This window comes from Doryrhamphus excisus, chromosome 18, assembly GCF_030265055.1.
Source record: "Doryrhamphus excisus isolate RoL2022-K1 chromosome 18, RoL_Dexc_1.0, whole genome shotgun sequence".
NCBI lineage: Eukaryota > Metazoa > Chordata > Actinopteri > Syngnathiformes > Syngnathidae > Doryrhamphus > Doryrhamphus excisus.
Window position 1 is genome coordinate 10,470,001 of NC_080483.1, and position 16,911 is coordinate 10,486,911.

The following is a 16,911-nucleotide window of genomic DNA, read 5'->3' on the forward strand; positions in this document are numbered from 1 at the left end:
TTTGTGGCCATTTTAATTTTTGCCAACAGTTTGACTTGAACCTGTAATACAAATATATTAATCTGAAAAATACATTTTTCACAGAGGCAGAATCACCAAATAACTTTTTGTAAGAAGTTTATTTACTCATGCATGAATGAAAAGAGACCACCATGTGTTGCGTTCAATCACTAACCTGATGTCAATTGAAGATGGAGGCCATCATTTGTAAATACTATTTTACTGAATTGAAAGCGTTTAATTCTCATGACTGTGACCATGGAGTGATAATATAAAACATTCCCTGATATTGAATCAATGGCAAGGGGAGGAAATTCTTATTCTGAAACCTCATAAATAACTTAGTTGGTCCACGGCTTTGATATAGGACTAGCTTCAGGGAATATTTCCTCTGTAGTCTGCTTGGGAACGAGCAGCTGTCCATTCACCTGATTGAGGATCAGCTTTCTGATTTAGGCTTTGACTTTAACAAACCTGTTTACGTACCAGACAATCATTTCGGTGATTTAGGATTATTTTATGCTCCTCATTCTGAGACTGTCCTGCTTTGCATTTTTGGGTACCAGAGTACAACAGTTGCAGTATGTCGCAATTACAACACGTTGTGACAGTTTGTATACGTCATGCACTTGTGTCAAGTTGATTTAGGCCATAGTCTTAACCAGCTGCTGCGTCCTCCATGACAAAAACAGGGAAGTAATTGGTTGTTGCACTGTAGTCTAGTGGATTACTAGTCAATAATAATATAATGTAGTTTGTTTGATCATCAGAACCGTGGTGTGCATCAAACAAGCGGACAGAAACCACTTGGAAGATGGGTCTCGGTTAGCTTGCATGTGAACTCGGTTCACTTGAACTCAAATTTGAATGTTACATCCGGTGTGCCTTCGTTCAAAAATCTGTACAAATGTTGTCCTACTTTGGTATGCGCTCCGTTTGATTGACTGTTGGACCATTTTTCATTGACACAGGGACGTAATACGTATGTTGGCAGTTATAAACCAATCAGAGAACATCACATAATATTTACAGTACGTACACTACCGCTCAAAAGTTTGGGATCACTTGCAAATTTCTTTGTTTTCCAAAGAAAAACAAATTTTCCTGCATTTCACAAACATTTGTATCACAAACAATTAAAATTAATCAAATGGTTTGCAAAGGACGATCTACACTTTTGCATAGATCCCTACTATCAACAACTGTCAGTCCTCTGCATCCAATCCAAATTAAGCATTTTATAAGGCTAATAAATTATTAGAAAACCCATCTAAAAATCTAAACTTTTTCTTTTTTAACTAAAACTAAAATCTCGTACCATGCTGTCAACTACTCTCTTCAGAGAGCAGCACAAACTGGGTCTAACAAGGACATAAAAACGATGCACAACTGTGCAAGAAGACAAATATGAGAGTGTGTAGTTTAAGACAAAGACGCCTCACAGGTCGTCACCTGGCAGCTGAACTAAATAGTACCCATCAAAACCAGTGTCAGTATCATCAGACTGGCCAAAGAAATTTCCAAGTGATCCCAAACTTTTGAGCGGTACTGCACGTTTAATGTCTGCCACACATCCGGGTCTGCAAAACATTGGCGTATAAAGGCTAAGAAAAACATATACTGTATAATACAAAGCTTTGTGTTTTAGTTATTTGTATCAACATTTTGTATCAACAGTTTTTTCTATTATGTGCCTTTTTTTTTCCTCTATTGTTGCCATGTTTTTTTCTTATTGGTTTATTTTGATTTGTGCAATGTGCCACGGGCCAATTAATAATGAGCCGCCGGCATCGAATGGCCCAAGGACTGCGATGTCGGAAATTATTTGAGGTACATTCTATTCTTTTAGGCAGATGAAACTCCCGACACCCATACATTGTGTTAAAATTCCTATTAGGACATCATTTCTTTAAAACTTCAATCCTCTGCCTGAAGCATCACACTGCTTGTGATGGTTCTGGCCTTCTGTGTCACTCTCATATTCTCTAGCACGCTGGGGGTATAGACACACACACACACACTTTCTGATTAACGGTGGATCCACTTCAAGGAAGCGGACATACTCAACATTCTCACCTTCCACCACATTCAAAGAAAGAAAAAAAAAACACAATATAAAAAGCTTCAATGCAGCCCATCCAGTGTCCTTGTGCATGTTTTAATGAGCGGCCATTTTTGTCATGCATTCTTTTCATGTGTCCTGTTTTCTTTTCATGCCCTGAACAACCTCATGGACGCCAGGATTTACATCAAATTAAATCAAACTTTATTGATCACATTCATAGTTTTCTGTAGGATATTGTGCATCAAAATACTTTCAGACCAGTACAACAGAAATACATAAATACACACGAAGAAGTGAAAATAAATATTTTAATGAAAACCTGCAAACCTGATGCATGAGGGCAAGCGACTTTATTTCCTCAAATAATTCGCTCCACCCCAAAAGATGCTGCATTTCAATTAATCGCAGTTGATTTAAGTCCTAAAAAATTACATGTATAATAATGCATGCATACAAATAGATTCTCCCAGTAATAAACACTTTACCTGACATAATAGTGTCATAATCTACACTTGTTTTGGTCTGCTGCCCCCTGTTGTCTTTTTTCTGTCCTGCAGCAGACTCCTGCCTTGTTCTCCTGGTCTGCACACCCGGTGCCCATGTAATCTGTAAAGAAACTAAGTTACGTTTTAATTCAGTAATCAGTATTCAGTAATCGGATGTAATTAGTAACTGTGACATCACTGATATCCTCAAACGCGCCTCTAGGTCTACTAGACACCATGCCTCAATGAATCCACTGAAACAAGCTATTGATCATTTTTGGGTGGGGGGAAGAAAAATGATGCAATATATACAATACTTTTATACATTTCTGGGGATCACAATAGATGAAAATATGAGCTGGAAACCTCACATTACAAATATACAACATAAGGTGGCCAGAAATATTTCAATATTGAACAAAGCAAAATTTGTTCTTAATCAGAAATCACTCCACACTCTTTATTGCTCTCTGGTTCTACCATATCTTACTTATCGTGTGGAAATATGGGCTAATAACTATAAAAGCAATCTTCACTCGCTAAATGTACTGCAAAAAAGGTCAGTAAGGATAATTCATAATGCTGCCTACAGAGAACATACTAACTCCTTATTTCTAAAATCACAAATACTTCAATGTTTTTATTTTTTTTATTTTTAATAAAAAATAATTAAACAAGTAATCATCATTTTTATAATCATTTATCATAATAATAATGTTTTAAAAATAATTGAAAAAATTAAACTATATTAGGAAAGCAGGAAGTGAACAAATGTAACAGTTACTGATTGTAAAAGTACCAGATGGAGGGGTAGGATTTAATAAGCTTTGCTTCTTCCTACTCCTTTTGGACATGTGGAACTGTGAACTGATTATGTGATGCATTCAATTGTAATCTGATGCATGTTCAAATGAAATAAAACCATTACCATTATTACCATTTCATTAACACTATTCCTACTGGACATTTGTGTTTTGTACAGTTGAGCAAATATTATACTCATATCTCTTATACATTTAACACTATTTAAACTTGTCCGCAGCAGTGTTGTTTTAAGTGAATGAGAACAGAAACAATGGGGTCGTTGAAGTTAAGACCACCCATTTATTTCCTCCCCTGCACATTCTGCATACATCCTTTTTGCTTGTATTGAAAGAGAACTCCTCTATAAAATACACCTCTCATTTGACCGCCCTCTCTCTCTCTCTCTCTCTCTCTCTCTCTCTCCTCTTGTTGTAGCTTCCTTCCATCACCACCAGGGGCTTCGTATATCGCGCAGTGCCGAGAGCGGCATGCCTCGTCCTGCGCCAGACGCGCGGCTTGGATGCAAGACGAGCATCAGCGCGTGTGCGTAAGAGAAGCTTCATTTCCACCACCCGGGATCATTTACACGGTGCAGCCTGGCACAGAGGCGGTGTCGTTGAGTCCTGACGCCGTGGACGTGGACAGCAAAGGTAAGGAAGCACTTTTTTGTCTTTTTGGAGAGTATTTATGTGCAGCCTTTTTCCCGGCATTTCGGTGTAACTTGTTGCCACTTGCACGTACTTGAACCGTGAAGAATGTTAAGTTCAAATTCACCGACGCGTTGCGGCCACTTGATGCGTCAACAGGATGTGTTCTGTTGAGGCAACTTGGACGTCTGCCACCGTCCTAGCACTAAAGTAAAAAACAACAAATCCTCACTTTATACTTGCTATTTAAAAAAAAAAAAAAAAAGTGAATCGTTAAAACAATCGTGTGTATTAGCGTGCTGGCTTTCATTAATGCAGAAATTGAGAAAAAAAAAACTGCTGTCATGTTCATTTGGCTTCACACTGCATGCTTTGCTCACATTATCATCCATAATTAGTCGTTGCACACTTTAATGTGATTCTACTGGATATCCACACGTTTGATTAGTATCTACAGCATGTCAGCATAATTGATATAAGCATGCTATGTATTACTTTTATTTAAATGACTTTACAAATATATATATTTCAAGACTGGTGAACTAAAAAGATCACTGCATTCAGTGGATGCTTCATATTGAGGGGTCATGATTTGTAGATATTATCCAGTGACCTTGGCAGAGGTTAAAAATGTTCAAGTAATCCTCTGGGGGTGTTTGTACTTTTGACCGAGTCATCCGTGCGGTACAGTGTCTGCATACGTGTATGTGTGTGTGCTCTATACTGTACTTAACGCTGTGCTAAGTGCTATTTGGAGAGGAGGGGGGCGAAATGTCCCTAAAGCCGATCAATCCATGGCTTAAATTTTCCAATTAGGAGTAGGAAGTTCACCTCTCCTGTTCGGAAGTCCGTGACCTTTTATTGACCCTTTGTTTTGGGGCGAGGATGGCGAAAAGATCCCTTTGAATGGAGTAAACTTACCTATGAGGCAATTCTTTTACTTTTACGGGTTATTCATTTGTTGTTAATACAGTTTTTTGTGGGAAAAATACACACTTATCTCCTTTAGGTGTTTTTGTGTTAAAATATAATTATATTTCCATCCTGTATAATGTGCAGCATGATCACTGTGCTTGTGTAATGTGTTGCTGCAGTCGGCTTTTGCATATGCAATCATGTTACTAGAGTCCAGTTATGACTATATTATGTAGGGTATTATTGTACACTTTCCTACTAAATACCTTTGTGATCATATTGCACAAGACCTTATAGGTTGATTCAGTACTTCATAATTGTTGCTTTTTTGAGGGAGTTGAAACCCGAAGGAGCATCCGCCATTCGTCATTACATTCTAAGACCAACACAAATGGTCTCTCTTCTGCTCTCTGCAGTTGGGTAAAGAAGTGTACTCAGAGTACACAAAAGTTATTCTTTCCCACAATTTGTATAGCATTTCTACTTTCTGCACACTTTTAAACCATTAAAAATGTTTAAATTAATATTATACAAGTGGTTACCGCGGAGGCCTCACAGCTAGGAGACCCAAGTTCAATTCCACCCTCGGCCATTTCTGTGTGGAGTTTGCATGTTCTCCCCGTGCATGCGTGGGTTTCCTCCCACATTCCAAAAACATGCTAGGTTAATTGGCGACTCCAAATTGTCCATAGGTATGAATGTGAGTGTGAATGGTTGTTTGTCTATATGTGCCCTGTGATTTGGCTGGCAACCATTCCAAGGTGCAGCCCTTCTCTCGCCTGAAGACAGCTGGGATAGCCTCCAGCACCCCCGCGACTGTTAGTAGGCAGTTTTCGTTTGGACAAACAAACTGCACACTACAAACTTGATCTTATGTCTCAAAATATCCGCCTCGTCTTTAAGAGAAGCCATGCCTCAATTATCCACTGCAATGAATAACCACACCAGAAATGGACCTGCAACACATTTGAATTATATTATTTGAACTATAAATTATGTATTTTGGTGGAAAATTCTACAAATGATCTTGTTGTATAAAGACTTAAAAAAAACTTGGTTTCTTATAGAACATATAGTATTTTCCATTTTCTGCAAACCATGAGGTATTAATTTTTTTAATTGACTATTTAATTAATCAAGTATTTTAATGTGCGCTTATTTAAAATTTCATTTATTAAAATAAAAAGTAAATATCCTTTGATTTCAGCTTCTCAGATAATATAAAATAATATGAATCATTCATCAAAGCAGACATCTTTGTGTTAAGGGCAAAAGTAGATATTCACACACATCAGCTTTAACTTTGAAAAACAGTGATCAACATATTTGCCTCTTTTCTCATCTGGTGCAAACCACACCACTAACGGTTTGTGGTTGGGTCATATTGATTTGGTCCGTCTCGGGCCTAACTGATTACTCGATTAATCAAAACAACGAGCACACGACTACTAAAATAATCGCTAGTTTCAGCCCTAAAATGAAAGCAAATTTTACATCATTTTACATTAAAAAAAAATACGCAGTTAGTGGGCTTGAAAAATGCTGAATTGAGGAAAAAATGGATCCAAGCCAGAGGTTCTTATTGAACCAAGTCATTCAGTGCCATTTTACTATTTCACACGCTATCCCATCACATTTTAAACCTGCATAAGAAGGCTTTTTTTCCATCCGTATCTACAATGCTTGTGTCGTGGCGTGATGGTTTAAGCAATGTATACATTATAGGGACCGTGTAGCAGTAACCCACATGCCACAATGGTCTGATAGTGATTTATGAGTGATTTATGGTGCAAAAGTGAATGCATTCCTGCATCCAAGCAAGCCTGCTCACACTTTCCCTTCCCTCACTGACCACAAATCATGCAAAAAATCTCACTGTTGTTGTGATACGCTATAAGCAAGTTGAGGTAATATTCATCTTGTGTACACCACAACTTCAATTCAAAGTGAGTCAGACAAATTTATGTCCTCACAAGTAATACAAGCCAACGCACAGCCAGCTCTCCTGAGGGAAAAAAAAAATCATTTAAAGCAGCCCTCAGTTGTGAAGACATTGATTACCGTTTACCAAGCAGGAACATCAATGCAGTGTTAAAGCAGAGGTGGCGGCTGATAGATGGTGGTGGTGGGGTAGTAAAAATGACAGATACAGAGGTAAACCAGGGGACCTTTTGGGGGAAGGTGCTGCCACGATTAAGCTGGCTAATTGATCCGAAGGACTGGCCCGGTTGATCGGGCGTTCACGCTCGGGGGAGCTTAGAGTGCTCGCTAGTCATCTGATCGCTTGTCGGCGGTCAGGGACAGTCAGCCCCACTTCATTAGACACCCCCAACCGAACAACGACCCCCCCCACCCTCCCTCAGGGCCTTCGCTGCTTCAGCCGTATTAACTCTTGAGCCCTGCCATGGAATCATTCGCTAGAGGAGGAGGTTGACAACTGAGAGATGTGGACCGGCGCTGTGGGTGGACCTCCTTGGCTTGATTGTAACAGTGACATGACACTTTAGCCCCTTTCACACTGCCTGGTAAAGCTGACGTCTTTTTCCGTGTCACTATTCTGTATGAATGGTATTGGCGTTATTGAAAAGTAACTCCCTATTTTGGAGTATTTATTTCTTAGCTATAATTATAAGGAAATTAATGTATGAATAGAGCATGGAGTTTTATTTTAAATTTCAAATAAGCATCAGTATTCACTTTTCTGACCTATAAATGTAATTAGAATGTTATATTCTGGTGCTAAAGTTTTCGATAATGAGGTTTGTGCATTTGGAAGTGAGCCCTGAATTAAGTTTGGGGATGGCTCAAAACGCTCTGTTTCAAAAGGCGTGGTCAAACTGCCGCTTTGTGATGTCACAGAGGAGTGGACTTCCTTAAATGGCAAACAAGCTCAGGCAGAAGTTATTGTATTTGGTGATTCCTAGTAAGAGAAAAGTATTTTCATGCTGCACCGCGGATGAGTGGTTGGCATGCTGGTCACACAGTCAGGATATCAGGATGACCTGGGTTCGATTCCCCGCCCTGGTATCTCTGTGTGGAGTTTGCATGTTCTCCCCATGTATGGGTTTTTTTTTCAGGTACTCCCACATTCCAACATTCCAAAAACATACATGCTAGGTTAATTGGCGACTCAAAATTGTCCATAGGTATGAATGTGAGTGTGAATGATTGTGTGTGCCCTGTGATTGATAGGCTCCAGCATACCTACGACCCTAGTGACGATAAATGGCATAGAAAATGGATTGATGGATATCTTACTGCATCCAAACTCAGCAGCAATGTCACGCTGTGAGGAACCTTGCATAGGCAGCTCAACGACCACATGACCACATTCAAGAAGAGAACGCTTCCTAGCTTTAGCCATCGGGAAGGCATGACCGTGTAAATGCCTGACAGAAAATGAGAATTTTGAGCAGATTTTGGCTTTTATGGCCAAACTTGGTGAAAAACAACCTGTTCAGTTTATATTTTTTTAATTCATCCTTCCAATTAGGGTGTTCTGATCTATTTGCCACACATCGGTTTCAGACAGTTCTTGCTTTAATACACTGATCCCCCATGCCGATCAGCTCTGCCCCCGCTGCAGCATTTAGAACAAGAATGTCTGCCATGTGTGGGACTTCCCGTCTTTGTGAGAGTACCTCAAAAAATATCTCACCACGGTGGCGCTTTAAAAAGCTTAGATTGGTGCGGCATTTGGGGCCGAACACTTGTCAGGGTTTGAGTTTGAGTCTCGTGATGAGATCATCCATTAGGCAGCGTCTATAAAGCCCCGGTCCCAACCCGTTGTACTTGCGAGTGTGGGCCAAATTTGGGGATGAGTTCTGCCTCAGTACGGATTTGGGATCATGCAGACACTAGGAACTTTTGTTTTGTGCCACGACTCCGGATGATTTGTGGTTCACAACAAGTGTGACACGTGAGCGTTTGCACTGCGCTTGAAACGGGGGGTTGTGAACACTATCACACAATCTCCTCTCCGGGCACAGAGGAGGGAGTCGGCTGCATCTGCGCTTGAGAAGGCAGCACATGCGGATGGAGCGACCCACCAGAGGTGGATAAACCTGCTTTTCATTCAGGTTTTCAGTTAATAATGTGAGAAGACTGGACATAAATACATTGTGAAATACTAAAGCTGAATTATGAATACGAGCATTATGTTCATGTTCTGGTAAAACAAGCATATTGGCTTTTTTGACTTGAAATAAGCTATGAACGTCTTTATGTCTTTATCTGGTAAAGTCGATGACAAATTTACTCGCTACCATTTAGTAGCAGTCTAGAGCCCTGGTTTAACCTTCTTGTTCGCATACGCGCCTCATGCTGGGCTCAGGGAAATAAATGTCCACCATATGTCTTGTAGTCATCAGTGAGACTACAATCATACTTTGACATCGTAATGATGGTAATGGCATAATACATTAGCATTTTTAAGCAGCTTACAAGTTTCCACTTAAGCATAGTGTCTTTGAAGCATTAAAGATATGCACCGGTGGACAGTTTTAAAAGGTTGACAGCGAGTGACGTGATTGCGTAATAACAAAAACAACAAAAGAACAACAAAGACGAGGCGGGAAAAAAGACTCCCGACAGCTGCGGAGTCCATCTGTCCCGCGTGTGATACTGCAAACTCTGTTGCTAAGCACTCGTTGGTGTCAGGCTGCTAACCTAACCGCGGACGTCAGATGCAATCTCGGTGCTCACTTTGAAGCGTCAATTAAATCATTCAAGGGTGTTTGGCCATTTAATTAAACTCCTCTGTATATTCCATCTTTTTTTTTACTATGGTTTAACGCTTCACAGCGAAGAGTGACAATTTTCTTTCCACATCCATCGGAAGGCAGCTGTTGTAATTTTTGAGTGGCTGGGAGGTTTGAAGCATAATTTGCGCATGGTTTCCTTCCTTTTTCTTTTTGACAGGAACCAATCAGAAGCTAAAAGGCAATGAGCTTGTCAAACCATTGAATCGCAAGAGGTCATTACTCAATATTACAGTCTGTCTCAGTGTTATCTTACGAAGAACTCTAAAATCATCACACAGTAACTTAACAATCACAAGGTAGCTAAGAAAAATGCACCAATATGAGTATAAAATAATAAACAGCTATTTGAACTTTTACCCATAATGCACTACTCCCAGCGGACCAGTTTATTGCCCAATTTGTAATTTGTCAGTTGCGTGAAACATTTTGTTACCTGGAGGCAAAATTCTCTCCAGGTTTTCTCCGGGTACTCCGGTTTCCTCCCACATTCCAAAAACATGCTAGGTTAATTGGCGACTCCAAATTGTCCATAGGTATGAATGTGAGTGTGAATGGTTGTTTGTCTATATGTGCCCTGTGATTGGTTGGTGACCAGTCCAGGGTGAACCCTGTACCTCTCGCCCCGAAGACAGCTGGGATAGGCTCCAGCATGCCCGCAACTCTTATGAGGATAAGATGGATGTTGTTGTGAATTGAAAAATACACAAATATGGGAATACACTAACCAAGGTTTCACTGTATACTTTTTTCAGTTTCAGTTTCAACCAAGTTCAGTTTTCATATTTTAGACTTAGCCTCTTAGAATAACGTCATCTCATTCCTTCTGCGTTTCTCCAAATGTGATTTTCTTGAGGCAGTGTTCTATCTCTGGGGATGAGCTCTTGTATCCGGCCTTTGTTGTTTTGCTGGTTGGCTGCTCGGACTGCTTTTAGACCTCCCTACACTGGACATAGAAGAACAACCACTTTGTAAACAGGCACTTATTCACCTGAGCGTCATGGTTCACAGAGTCTCTGGACGAGCTGATGTTGTTTTGCACGTCCTTTTTGCATCAGGGCCATCTTTCAAAAGCAAGGGCGGCTGCCAAGGTGGGGCAGGTCAAATCCATTTTTTTTAAGCAACAGCAAGGAATCATTTCTCCTCATTTAACTTTAATTCATTAAGGTATCTTCCAGGTACAGGTACCTGTTTATATTATCTGGACGTAATGGATTTTAAGTGTCTCCCCACAAAAATTGGTACAAACATTTAGGTGACTAACATTTGAGCAAGAGTTATTGAAAAACATGTCCTTGTTTAAGCAATATGTCTTGGACCTTTTTTCTAATAAATAAACCACAATCCATAAGGGTTGCCAACAATGTAATTTACAGCCATGTGACACTCCATGGTGGTAAGTTTATGTCAGATACTAGCTACTAAAAAGCCCTCCAAAAAATATTTTGTAATCTATTTGTTCCAAAATGTACACAGAAATTCCCCACAGAGGGGAGGACACTAGCCTTTAAATTGCATATTAGTGTTGCATTCATGAATAATTAAACATCTGTTGAATAGCTAACTAAATTCAAGTTGCATGGATGCAAAAAAAGCAAAAGGAGCTGAGCTAAATAATGCACGTGTTTACATGCAAACACATACAAATAAATATGGATTATTTTAATGTGAGTGCCGCACACAACTTTGAGCAGTGTCCACGTATCCTGGCTGGTACACCCTAAAGTAGAGCATCCTGTGGTTACCGTAGCAACAGCTTTTCTATTCTCCTGAAGTCAAGTGAATGCACCATCAAGCTGTTCTTTGTCAATTTGTGCACATTGTTTCTTTAAGTGGTGTGTTTAAAAGTGTGCTAGAGATGAAAATAAATGGATTAAAGGAAGGTGAGATGCTGGTGATTATCATATTATTTTCGTTGGTTCTTATCAGAGTTTATTCATGCATCTCAGGAAGGAAGAGGCTTTATTTTAATAAGCAAACAGTCTGTGCTCAATGCTAATAAATTAATATGATCACTGCTTGCCAATAGGGCTTTAATGCCCATGAATATGAGTTTCACTCAATTGGGCAGGGAACGCTCACGGCCAACCTCGTCTCATCTCTGATTATCTACTGGCGGCGTAAGGTGACATTTTGTCGGGAGAGAGAGAGGAGGCTCATTCACAAAGAGTGTCTGTGAAATGAGATTTATGATGGGCTGTCTCTGTCAGACTTACACGGCCACTCGGCTCCAGCCGTAATGGAAAAGATCTCGCTGTATCGTTTAGATGGCCTGCAAACAAGGCTGTAAAAATTCTCCCCAATCCCGGCTGTACTTATCCTCTTCAAGTTGACCATGCCTCTCACTTTGCTCGCTGTAGCCTGTGTTGAGGGCGAAGTGGTCCAGTCCATCCACCCCCACAGAGTGAAGCGGTGCTCTCGTTCCTTCATATAGTCACTATCTAAAGCTTGTCGTTTTGTTGGAGAGTATGACGATACAAGTTGGACTGCTAGGTTCGGACTTTTCTTTTCTTTTTACTACTTTTTTAGACTTTAAATTGTAATCCACCACAAAATATATACTCTGTATTTATTTTCAAGGCAGCACCTTGTAGAATTACTTTTTATTTTATTGTTGGGTTGTATTGTTGCTGCTCGGTTACATTTCTAAGCTTGTTGTAACAGAAGTGACCCCGCTGTTATTTTGTTAGAAGTGGTGCTGATAAAAGCTACACTGTTAGGTGAAGAGAAGTGAATCGACTGTCGTTTTGCATGTCAATGATAAGTAGCTTTAGCATTTTAGCATTTTCTACAGCATCTGTAACGTTGACAGATTAAAAAAACTCCCATACGAGCCATTGCTATCAAGTAAACAGAGCATGAGAGCTTGGGTGAGGGCAAAGGAAGCAGAGCTTGGGGGAGGACACAGAGCTTCTCTGGCTTATAGCCATGCCCATATAAGGAAGTCTGTTCCTCTGTGACATCACAAAGGGGCTGTTTTACCACACCCTTTGAAACCGAGCCATCCCAAACTTCTTTCAGGGCTCACGTCCCTCATTATCTGAAACTTTGGCATCGTTTAACACGAGAATACAACATTCTTAACTACATTTATAGGTCCGAAAAGTGGAAAAGGCATAATGGTTCACCTGTAACTGTAGTTAAGGGCATCATTCATAATCCTTGTGTGATGTGAAACATGAACACACATTTCTTTCCCTTTTCTGTGCTATCTAATTAAAGAAAATGAGGTAGTATGAGCTAGCTAACAATGGACAACATTGGGAGGTATCTATTTTGACCTCAAACCCCCCTAAAAAGAACCTCTAACAACATTAATTCATTCATTTTCTACCGCTTACCTTCCCAGCTGAGAGGTGAGGTACACCCTGAACTGGCCGCCAGCCAATCACAGGGCACATATATGGACAAACAACCATTCACACTCACATTCATACCTATGGACAATTTAGAGTCACCAATTAACCTAGCATGTTTTTGAAATGTGGGAGGAAACCGGAGTACCCGGAGAAAACCCACGCATGCACTGGGAGAACATGCAAACTCCACACGGAGATTGAACTCAAGTCTCAGCTGTGAGCTGTGAGGTCTGCGCGCTAACCACTCGACCGCCGTGCAGCCCCTCTAACAACATTTTATGGTTTAATATACATGCTGTGATAATGCATTAAGAAAACATAGTAGCAGTCACTATGTGAGTTGACATGACAGCTTCAACTAGTCTACATGGATATCAACTTGTCTTTGAGGCAAAGTCATCACTCGTATTTACTTCAATAGACTCTGCAGGAGGGGACACTTTCATGTGGGAGTGTGACAAGGGCATCACAGTCCCTGTAGTTGGAAAAGTTTGTTAAAGTCTCCTGCTTGGCAACACTATGGCTTCCCGGTGCAATACCTAAACAGTCAAAGACAAAAGGCAAAGATAAAATGTTTATCATTGCATATAGTGCTTTATTTTCTTCTATAGATGTTTTAACCTCCTTAACAGCAGCCTGTTGCGTCTCCTTTATTTCCTTTCTTAGTCCTTTGGAATGCCTTTTAGTGCTCGTGTATGTGACATTATTGTGGACATCCATGATGGTTTTACTAATACTTCCATAGTGAGTAATCCAAGAGCATCAAGGTTGGCTGTGTTATCTCATGGATGGAGGGATCGAACAATGTTAAAAATATATTTAGAAGGTCGTAAACATGTTTTGTATGCTCTATGAAAATATCCCATTTCCAAGAAAACCTGCTTCTCGACTGATCACTGTCACGTCTGGAACCAATTAACTATGATAAATACGGGATTACTCTACTTATAAAACCTGTGATTGTGGCGTACTGTTAGACTGCTCGGCTCTGAGCTCCTTATGATGATGTCACAGTTTTGATTATGTGAATTAAATATAGCCATGTTGCATGATAAAGTTTTATAGAGTTCACAGACACCCAATTTAGAATTTTTTAAGCGTGGGTGTGTGCTGAATTATAAATGAGGAACGCACTCACGGGGATGGTTATGCGTTTTGGCTAATGCTATAAGCTTGTATTTGGTAAAGATTGTTTACACAAACTTAAAAGGCACAAACATTACGACTTAGAAGCACTTATTTGAAGGAAAAAAACATTCAGTACTTAATGCCATCCTTTTCATCTAGAACGGTTCCAAACACTATAAATTAAACGTGTAGGTTAAAAGGCAATACACAAAAAAAATATGTGAATTATTACAAGAGTTTGTTTGAAGCCAGCTTTTTAAGAATTTGATTGACACATACAGACTGGAAATCGTATCCGTCTTGCATGTGTTATACATGGTCGATCAATCAACAGAGCGGGCGTTCTACTCATGCGGAGGATAATTGTGCCGTCGTTTACGTTAATTCAAGGGAGAAGAAGGGAAGCTGGAGTAAGAGGGGTAATGTTTACAACAACGAGACAAATTACAGCTTCTCTCCACATAGACAAATGGCCACTCATAATTACCCCTTTTACGCAGACATGTACCTAAAAAGAGCGTGAATATTGCTGTGATTTGAATGCTACGCAGCTCCATTCAAATACTGATAGTAATGGTAATGGTTTTATTTCATTTGAACATGCATCAGATTACATTTGAATGCATCACATAATCAGTTCACAGTTCCACATGTCCAAAAGGAGTAGGAAGAAGCAAAGCTTATTAAATCCTACCCCTCCATCTGGTACTTTTACAATCAGTAACTGTTACATTTGTTCACTCCCTGCTTTCCTCATATAGTTTAATTTTTTTTTTTTAATTTTTAATTTTTTTGTCCCCTACCGAAGTATGAGGTGATATGACCATACAATGACATAATGGGTACCATAGTAACTGTCAATATAGTGATATATATAGCACATCATGACTGGTTCAAGACTCTTCATCCTTGTATCGATATCGATACCAAGAGTAGTATCAGTATTGGATGTATTTGCAATTTAATGCAATTACTAATTTACAAATTTCCCCACTGAGGGACGAATAAAGGCATATCTTAATTTGTACAAGCAATTTTAGAGCTAAGTTGGGGTCGGAATCAAGTCATTTGAAAGTGTGCATCTGTACAATAATAACATGATAGATTTATCATGTCCAAAGCTATAGGGAAGCAGCAGACAGACAATGTCAGCATCAGATTGAATCATCTGCTGCATGACGCTTTTTTTCCCCATCTACAAAAAAAAAAAAAAAAAAAAACTCTCTCCAAGCGAGCTGTAAAGCAATTCTTCCTCTCCTGCAAGTGTATGGCTGTCCTCATGCTGAAGTGTTGACTAGACTCTAAAACATGGATGAGAAGCGCAACGTTCAGATGAAGATCCTCGGTGTTTTGATTTGAAAGGTCTTCTTTTGAAAGCTTGCCTCTCTCTCTCTCTCTCTCTCTCTCCTTGCTCTCTCTCTCGCTCTCTCTCACTGGATTGCGGCAGCGACGGTCGGGAGCAACACGGCACTGCTGCTGACTTTATATGTGGCACTTGTTCCTCCATGTGTACAAGTGCATGACATTTATGTGCAAACAGGAACAGCTCACTAGAAGAAAAAAATAATAATGAGACTTTGTGCTACACTTTGAGAGCCTCTTGACACTGGCTGTGGTCACAATCTTCAGTCTTTTTTTTTTTTTTTAAGCCCATTACTCTACGGTAGGACTGCACCTTATTGCATTGAGATTGCATTCAAAAAGTTAAAGTTAGCTTTTCAGCATTCACGTATTTCCGGTCAAAAAATGTTTTTTTTAAATTTGTATTCTTTTTCCTCTGGAAATTGGCTGTTTTTCTTGCAGAAAACCCATCTCATTCACCATAGGAGGGTAATAATTTATAAATATGTGATAATATAAGGTAGGTGAAATGCACAGCACATATGTACCACTATTGCACCATTGCTTTGAGAGGCGGAAGATAAACTTATACATAACAATTATACATAAGTTTGACTTTTTTTCTCAACTTTTTTTTATATATTTCCTGAGACATTTTGTGACATTTTATTTTCTTGAAAAAAATATGGCAGCATTTTTTTTGTTTATTTTCAGTGGTTCTAACAGTAAAGAAAAGAAAAGTGCAATAATTCCAAAAACAGTTCAATTGAAACATTACAACATAAAAAAATCTATATTTTTTCTTGTACTGACCTGACTTTTTTTTTCTAAAAAAAAATAAAATATTGACAGTGACAAATAATGGAATTTTCAATAATAGTATGTTTATTTTCTGATATTTTTTCTTTTGTTTTCAGTGTGGTCCTGTGATTCTACAAATTCCATAAAAACAAACAAAAAAAACCCAACACTTCCATAAAATGTCTATTTCCTCCTCATTCAAATCCTCCTGCTTGCTTGTTCTACAATTTCGGATCAATATTTTGCAGTAAAAGTGAAAGTCATTTTAGGACTGCAGTCATTAATCATGAATAAAGTGTCATTTTGTGAAGTAAGTCATAAAACTTTTGTTCACATGATATCTACAATATGATCATACAGCTTCTGGACTTTGTTTACATGAAATTATAAGTTCGTTTTTTTAGGTATGAAGGCATTATTAGGTCTGCACTGAAAAAAAAAAAACATAGTACAAGTAATATTTGAAAAAACCCCCAAAATGAAACAACACTGTCTTAACTTTATGCGATATTTTTCTTTGTTTACACATCGTGAAATTTGTTTCTGTATTAATCCATCATCACATCTGTTTTTCATGAGCGCGCAGCTGCATGGCAACATAACGAT

General features: G+C 39.2%; 1 protein-coding gene across 5 annotated transcripts in view; it reads left to right on the forward strand.

Annotated features, from left to right (window-relative positions):
- LOC131106655 (cadherin-22-like) overlaps positions 1-16,911 on the forward strand; it is a 176,023-nt gene that overhangs the window by 3,888 nt on the left and 155,224 nt on the right. For all 5 annotated transcript variants that reach the window (XM_058055931.1, XM_058055932.1, XM_058055929.1 and 2 more), the window contains one exon: positions 3,790-4,004. The gene's annotated coding sequence lies outside the window, so the exon portion shown is untranslated. The remainder of the gene's footprint in view (positions 1-3,789; positions 4,005-16,911) is intronic.